Genomic DNA, 8,261 nt, shown 5'->3' with positions numbered 1-8,261 from the left:
AGAGAGGGTTAATCAGTATTTTTCGCATAGTTTGACAGTAGGCAACTTTTCATTCTTGTTTAAAAGCATAAACAAACCAAAATGTAGTGATTTTTTTCTTCTCAAATAAATGTGGTTTAAAGGATGTTTACATTTTTTTTTACTGGGAAACAAGATTAAAATTATGATTATATATAAAAAAAAAACTCGTAATCATAGATGCATTATTTAAAAAAATATCTAAGTTAGTCTTTGAACAAAATTACTAGACAATTAACATTAGAACTGCCAACCATTTTACACAGACCATCTTCACCATTATTAAACTATTTTGCATGACGCTTGTATGATTATTAGTGTTGTTATATCTATTATAATAATAGATAATAGATCTGAGCAATGAAATACACGTCATATTTTTGTAAAACGTGTTCAGAACGTTCAGAAGCGCGCCATGTTCAACAGAATTTATATTACGTTATGAATAACACATTAACTGTATGAAAACGCATTTCTGCTTACTCACCGCTGAGTGATCATAAGTCTGCTTCTTTTCTTTTCACTTTCTCTTGTTTGCACCAGATGAAGTCCTCGTTGCCCCACGCGACCATTAATCGGGAAACTGACCAATCACGGACATGGAAATAAAAGAGTTCAGAGACGAGACAAGAGTCTTGTGCAATAGAAAAATAAACCTACGGTATTGTCGTATCACAAATACTGCTCAAACTAAATGTAGTTATTTATGCATTTCATGATTTACTGGGGGTAGTACAATGGTTTTATGTAATAAATGTATTACAAATTATACACACCTTCAACACTGTTAAACATTGGAGACCAGGAAGTGGGTTTTAGTTTTCATAATAAAAGTCAATAAAATGTTTGGTGCTGTGGACTGTAGACATTGAAATCCTGAAAACACTACTCACACTTCAACACTCTTTTTACATGCGCACTAGTTTATTTAATTGGTTTATCAACAATGTCAGAAACAGTGGATGCTGTGGATACAGAATTCTATTAGAATTCTCAGCATTTCCACTGGTTTGACCTCTATGTGGTGATAATAGCACTGCATGCTTCAAGTAATGTTATCTTGGTCTTCCACTATTTGATAGTTTTGATATCAAAAACTGGACAAGAGTGAGCAAGAGTGCCATTAATCATACTCATCAACTTTAAAGTAAGGCGTATAATAGCATATGCAAACTCTTTAATACATCTTTCCTTTTCTTGTGCATATTCTATCCCAGTAAACCTTTACAGAGGTTTTCTAAAAGCTCAGTGTGATACGCAATAGCATTCAGCTAGACAAAACTGAAGCTCTTGCATAGTATAATGAGCAGTCAGTGTCAACAAAAAAAGTAGATTTTTTTTTTAGTATTAAAACACAATGTATATCACACAATGGCAAAAAAAAAAAAAAAAAGTTTTCATTTTGGTTGTATTGGCCAGGTTTTAAAGCATTAATTGTTTGAAACGTGAATGTTTTGTGAGTTACTGTCAGTTGCGGTTTAGAGAATGTTAAGGCTGTTTCAAAAAATGAGACAAAACAACTGAGGATAAACAAATTAAGTCATGCCAATGTGTTTTCCTAACACAATTATTAATCCATCCGTCTTCAGTTAGTCCTATACAGTGTTGCAGGAGTTCTGGAACCGAAGGTTTTCCATAGTTTGTAATATTTGCATTGTTTTCTTAACTTGTTTGAACTTTCACAGTTTTAAACATTTAATTCTTTCAAATTTTGGTTTGAATGAAAATTCAGCTGCAATGACAACAATCTCCACAAGAGGCTGTTATAAACCAGGAAATAGTTTCATTTGCTTGTCCTGATCCATAGAACCTGAAAAAAAAAAACATCACTTCTTTAAATTTGTTCTTCACTCTTGCCCTGCTTTTTAAGAGGGTATTTCCGCTCTGTTCCATTTGCACTAAAATGCAGTCAGCATAAATGAAAAGTAACAAACAGTATAAAAATGTATAGCCTACATTATCAACTCCATGTGGTTGCATTTTTATACATTTATTTAGGCAATCATATTTAGGTATAAATGTGGTTTTATTACTAATGATTCCATGTTTCAGCAAACGTTACAGTAATGCCTGGCTTTTGCCCTTCCCTGTAGAAGCACACTGGACTTGATTACCTGCTTTCAAGAGCACTGGTGATTAAAGGAACACTCCGACTTTTTGGGACTTTAGCCTATTCACCTTATCCCCCAGAGTTAGATAAGTCCATACATACCTTTTTCATCTCCGTGCGTGCTATAAGTCTGTTTGACGCACCCACCGCTAGCCTAGCTTAGCACAAAGACTGGATGTAAATGGTTGCAGCTAGCATACTAATCCAAATAAGTGACAAAATAACGCAAACATTTTCCTATTTACATGTTGTGATTTGTATAGTCACAGAGTGTACAAAAAACAAAGTCACATGAGACACAGACATATTTTAACCGTATAAATACTGGGAACTATATTCTCTGAAGGCGAAGCACTGCTACTTGGGCGGAGTGATAACCGCAGCACCTGAGACGAGCCGTGGTGAGGAGCAGACTTTGTTTTTTGTACACTCTGTGACTATACAAATCACAACATGTAAATAGGAAAATGTTTGCGTTATTTTGTCACTTATTTGGATTAGTATGCTAGCTGCAACCATTTAGATGAAAAAGGTATGTATGGACTTATCTAACTCTGGGGGATAAGGTGAATAGGCTAAAGTCCCAAAAAGTTGGAGTGTTCCTTTAAGGCAAGATGTGTTCCATATGCATCACACAAATGCCTTAAGACATTTTCATGAGCCAGTAAGTGAACAAAGCAACTTCCCTTCTTCAAACTTGCTATAAAGGGCAGTACTTTAATAAAAATACAGCAATATGCTTTCCTTTGAGAGACTAAGTCCTGTGTATCCCTTCCTGGCGACTTCAGTGTTTTCAGCTCAAGGCTCAGCTGTTACATGCAGTCAATGCGACACTTATTTTTCCATTAAATATACTTTCGGGTACAGTGTAATCAAATGTCATTAATGACAGACAATTGCGTGTCTATATTTGAGGCGTATGAATGTACACCAGCATTGAGAACGGCAATGGAAGTCCAACACTGAGGATCTGTTCTCACAAGTTCCTCGGCCTGAGCAGATGTGCTCTGTGACATTTAAGCATTGCTTTAGAAAAAAATCCCCCTTCTAATGATCTGAACCGCAACGTTAAATGAAAAATGAAACGAATTGTCATTGGGGCGCTGAATTTGAGCTTTGCTCCTTATGACAGCGCAGTACGTTGGAAGATAAAGCCAGTTTTACAGGCTTTAAATACACCTGAGATGAAAATCTATCCCTATCTTAGGTTTTTGTGTGTGTATTTGGGGGGCATGTAATAATATTTCACAATTGTACAGTTTTTACTGTATTTTTGATCAAATAAATGCAGCCTTCTTTCAAAAACATTTACAAACCTTACCAACCCAACACCTTTGAACAGTGTACTCTTTTACAGTATAAATTAACATTTATTATGAACACACATAAATTAACACTGAATAGTATTTTATGATTTAGATTATTATATAATTATTTAGATGATTGTAAAATGCTGTAAAAAAAATTGTTGTTCATTGATAGTTAATTAAGTACCATAATGTTAACAAATGGAACCTTATAAAGTGATGATAAGTTAAGTATAGGGATTTTTCACTTTTCTACCGGGTTAAAAGAAATCAGTATGATCATTTAAAGGTAGTAATGTTATTATAACATAACTTTCTGAAACAATTTGAGATATCAGTCATGTTCAAGTGCCAAAATGTAATACTTAGAGTTAGAGGTTTGTTCAAATCCCCCATTTTAAGTAAAATCAACAGTAATAGTGATGCTTGTCTTAAGGGACAGTAGAGGTGTGCGTTCGTAACTCACTTCATTGAGAGGAAGACTGTTAGAGGAACTGAGTGGACTCTGTTTTGACTGATGGACAAGGAACAACTCCTCTGCACATGCTCCACATGTGGATTGTCTCACAACTCTCGGCTCAGAGTCCACAGGGGTGCTGAAGAATCTGCACTGGCCCTTCCTCTGCTATTGTACCAGTTCTTTTCTTACACATAAAGACTAGAGAGAGACAGCGGAGGAAAGGGGGGCCGAAAGGGGTCAAGGGAAAGTGAATGAAACGTTTTGGAGGCTTTCAGCGGTTCAGCTCGAGAAGGAAGGATGAATGAGTGAGGGAGTGACAGAGAGGGACATGGAGAGAAGGAAAGAGAGAGAGAGAGCGGCGGGTCGAGCGGGCAGCCACATGGGCAGTTCTCACTCGGGATAATGAGAGTCTTTTCTGCGGCACTTAACCTCCAAACGGCACGCTGGGAACCCACAGCCGCGCGAGCTGGTCCACACAACAGCCACGCTCGGACACGCTCGCCCACCGCTTAATAAAATTTTACACCCAGCGCAGTGCCCCCCCACTACACGTGGCCCTGACAGCCTCTCTCCCAGGATCACACTCACCCAGAGGCCACGCAGAAGAGAGGAAGAGAGGGAATGCTAATGAAGATGAACAAAACTTTTAAAAGGAAAAAAAAATCGAGCACATTTTCTGCAGACACAAGTGGTTTTGTGGAATAGCATGACACATAGCTACATGTTGTTGGATAAAGCTTATATCAAGCAGGGGAAATCAATGGAAAGTTGCCCCAAAATGTTCTTTATTTAAAACTATTTCCCCCCCAAATAATAATACTATATATTTACTTTAATTTTCCAGAGCTCTATAGTTCTGCAGTGAATCTCAACTTGTTCCCTTCCTTAATTTTGACTGGATGGGTGTTGATAACAATGCTTTTACTGTTTGCATCACTCTGCTTGTCTGTATTTATTCCAGACAGGCTGTCAGTCTGTGCATTAGTTGCGTTTTTCATTGACTCTTTCTGCAGGGTACATTGCTGCGACAAGAGAATTTATGAGAGTCATTGAATCAACCGATTAATTAAACAATTAATTCAATGAGTGAGTCATTTAATCATCCTGACAGCTGATTTGTTTAAAAACACTGACTCATTCAGGAAAGAAACAAGTGTCTATCTTGATTAGTGAGCCATTTAATCATTCACTCAACCGATTTGTTCAAAAATACTGATTCATTCATCTACGAAACAAGTGACTTGCTGAATTCAGAATAGCATAATCTTAAATAACAAGACTGTCTTTTAAGTGAATCATTGATTCACTCTGATTCATTAAAAAACACTAGTTCATTCTTCAGAGAAACAAGTGCTAAATTCAGCATATTAATATCACTGCAAGAAATAACAAGAGTGTTCGTATGTAATTTCATATTCAGCCACTGTCTTTTTAAGTGAGTCATTGATTCACTCAAACTGATTTGTTTAAAAACATTGCCATTCATCAAAAAACAAATGACAGGCTGAATTTGGAATAGCATTTGGAATAGCATACTAGTTTATTATAAAGATATGGCAAAAATGCTAGTTTGCTGTTCTGAATTCAGCCACAATCTTTTTAAACGAGTCATTGATTCATTCATAAAAAAAACTGATTCATTAAGGAATGAAACACAACTACTACTTGGAGACTTGCAGCATTTTCTGCTTTTGCTTTAGAACTATTTTCATTGGCGGAGCAAAAATAGACTAATTGAAAATAATTTGTTACTTTTTAAGATTAAGATTGTTTTTCAAAAATTGTGGATAGCGTAACCAAAGTCGGCAAAAGCGTTTCATTTTTAACAGCATGTTGAGTTAGAAACAGTTCTTTTAAAAAAACAAAAAACAAGAACCTTAGAATCTATCTCAAGACCCTGTTCTATTCAGTTGCGATCCGTCTGGTATATTTTGAAAGTATACGTTGGTTGAAAGAACGTTGAAGAATGAAAGAACGTTGGTTCAGGCATGAGACGGCAGGAGAGATCAGATTCAGAGTTTACTAGCCTCAGGGCGTTAATGTTAACAGGAAACAGCAGCACTTCTGTGGCCAGTCTGCGTAACAATCAGCCCACAGAATGAGAGACGAAACGCTCCCCTGGGTATTAGAGAGCGCTCAGTGCGACAGCTACCTGATGAGCCCAGCAGTGAAGGGACGTGGGTTGCTGAACATGGCTTGGTGGCCAGGGATGGCACTCCATCCTCTCTTGAGCAAACACAAAGGCATGTTTTCTCAGCACACTGCAGTCACTTTCTCCTGTCACTCAAACAGTCCCCTCGGATCCCTGATTGTCTCCAGGTGAGTGTTCAAGTGTGACTGGGCAGTAGTGGTTTCACACCCTTAATCCTTAAATCAAATCTAAGCAGGATCAGAGCAATAACCTTTCTGTGTTGAGATTAGATTTGAAAGCTAAAGTTAAAAGGATGCTCTGGGTTAAATTCAACTTGACCTCTATATACAGTATCTGTGACATGCTGTCAATTATCAAAGAAAACTATTTTGTTTTGTTAAAATTCAGTTTGTGAAAATGATATACGACACAAAATGTGTTGACAGAAATCCACTTACAATGGATATCTATGCAATATGGTGTATGTTGTCCCATTTACCTCTATTATTACTATTTTTTAAAACTCTGAATAGTTTCCTTTTACACACAGATGGATGAGTCAAAATGAATTTCTGTAGTAAGAGCCTATTTTGTATTTAATTTGTAACATTTAATGGATGGATGGATGTATGGATGGATGGATGGATGGATGTATGGATGGATGGATGGATGGATAGATAAATAGATAGATAGATAGATAGATAGATAGATAGACAGATAGATAGATAGACAGATAGATAGATAGATAGATAGATAGATAGATAGATAGATAGATAGATAGATAGATAGATAGATAGATAGATAGATAGATAGATAGATAGATAGATGGATGGATGGATGGATAGAACAACTGATAGATTGTGGATAGATACAGATAAACAACAAAATAGACAGACAGAATATAAAAGTATTGACAGTTTAATAGATAGAACGCTGCATGATAGACAGACAGATGGATATATAGCCAGACAAAACAATAGATATGGATAGAACGACAGACAGGTAGACCGTGGAATGATAATGACAGATAGAATGAAAGAGACATGAGATTGACAGTTGAAATGGATCTAGTGTGTGTTTACAATAGGACAGATCCGATCAAGTAGTTGAATCGTGGTCTCTCCCACACAAGGCTTCAGACTGTTTGCTTTGACTCTGGTCTGAATGCACGGGAGCTGTGTCTGTTTATTACAGCTCTGTGATATGATATTCTGCTTACAGTGACACACCTCCTGCTGAAATGCACAAACACAAAGACATTTGTGTGTACTGTCTAATGGTCTATCCTAGCTTGTCCTCACCGATACATCACCTTTAGGAAACTCTGAACACAGACAGACATGCTTATCAATCAACACCTGGTAATTATGTGCTTTGCAACTGTGACATCATGCAACCCCAGTAACAAGCAATGCCCCCTGGTGCATCAGCCTGTATGGGCCTGCATGGCAATAACCTCTGCATGTAATTTCACCAGCAGAGGGTGACATTTTTCAAGTTCCTTTTAGATGTTTCCCGGGGCAACCTCCTCCTTATTCCCAGATGGGCCCTCCCTTCAGAGGCCTAACCTCTCCTAATCCTCCTCCCCCCGTTTCCGTGGAGACGGCTCAGACGAGCAGGTGACGCATTGACAGGGAGCAGATGGTTCCCCGTGGAGGTAAGCATGGCTAAACAATAACTCCATACTCAACATAGAGCTTTTCTTTCTAAACTCTAGTCTCTCTCCTAAACCACACACACACACACACACACACACACACACACACACACACACACACACACACACACACACACACACACACACACACACACACACACACACACACACACACACACACACACACACACACACACACACACATTTGAACTCTCATATAGAGACTTCCTCAAAACATACACACAGCCCCCACACCCTCCTCCATTTTCACCCAGCTGAAGCCCTCTCCATTCCTTTATAGCAAGCACACACACACCATCACACTACCCTAATCACAAAACCATGATCATACTCACACACAACACTAATGCGCTCCCCTTTCATCAGGCACACTAAAGAAATGCCAGCTTTCTCCATGGCACGCGCATATGAGATGGATGCAGAACACGATGCCGTATAGATGGATTATTATTTAGTAGAGATACTGATTCTGGAACCACAATCAGGTTCTGAGTAAAGAGATATGGAGAACATTGAGATGTTTGGCTGATTTATTAAAGGAATTTGAGAGAGTTGTG

Source organism: Rhinichthys klamathensis, unplaced genomic scaffold (assembly GCF_029890125.1).
Source record: "Rhinichthys klamathensis goyatoka isolate OS25496 unplaced genomic scaffold, OSU_Roscu_1.1 h1tg000485l_1, whole genome shotgun sequence".
NCBI lineage: Eukaryota > Metazoa > Chordata > Actinopteri > Cypriniformes > Leuciscidae > Rhinichthys > Rhinichthys klamathensis.
This window is presented reverse-complemented; position numbering follows the sequence as displayed.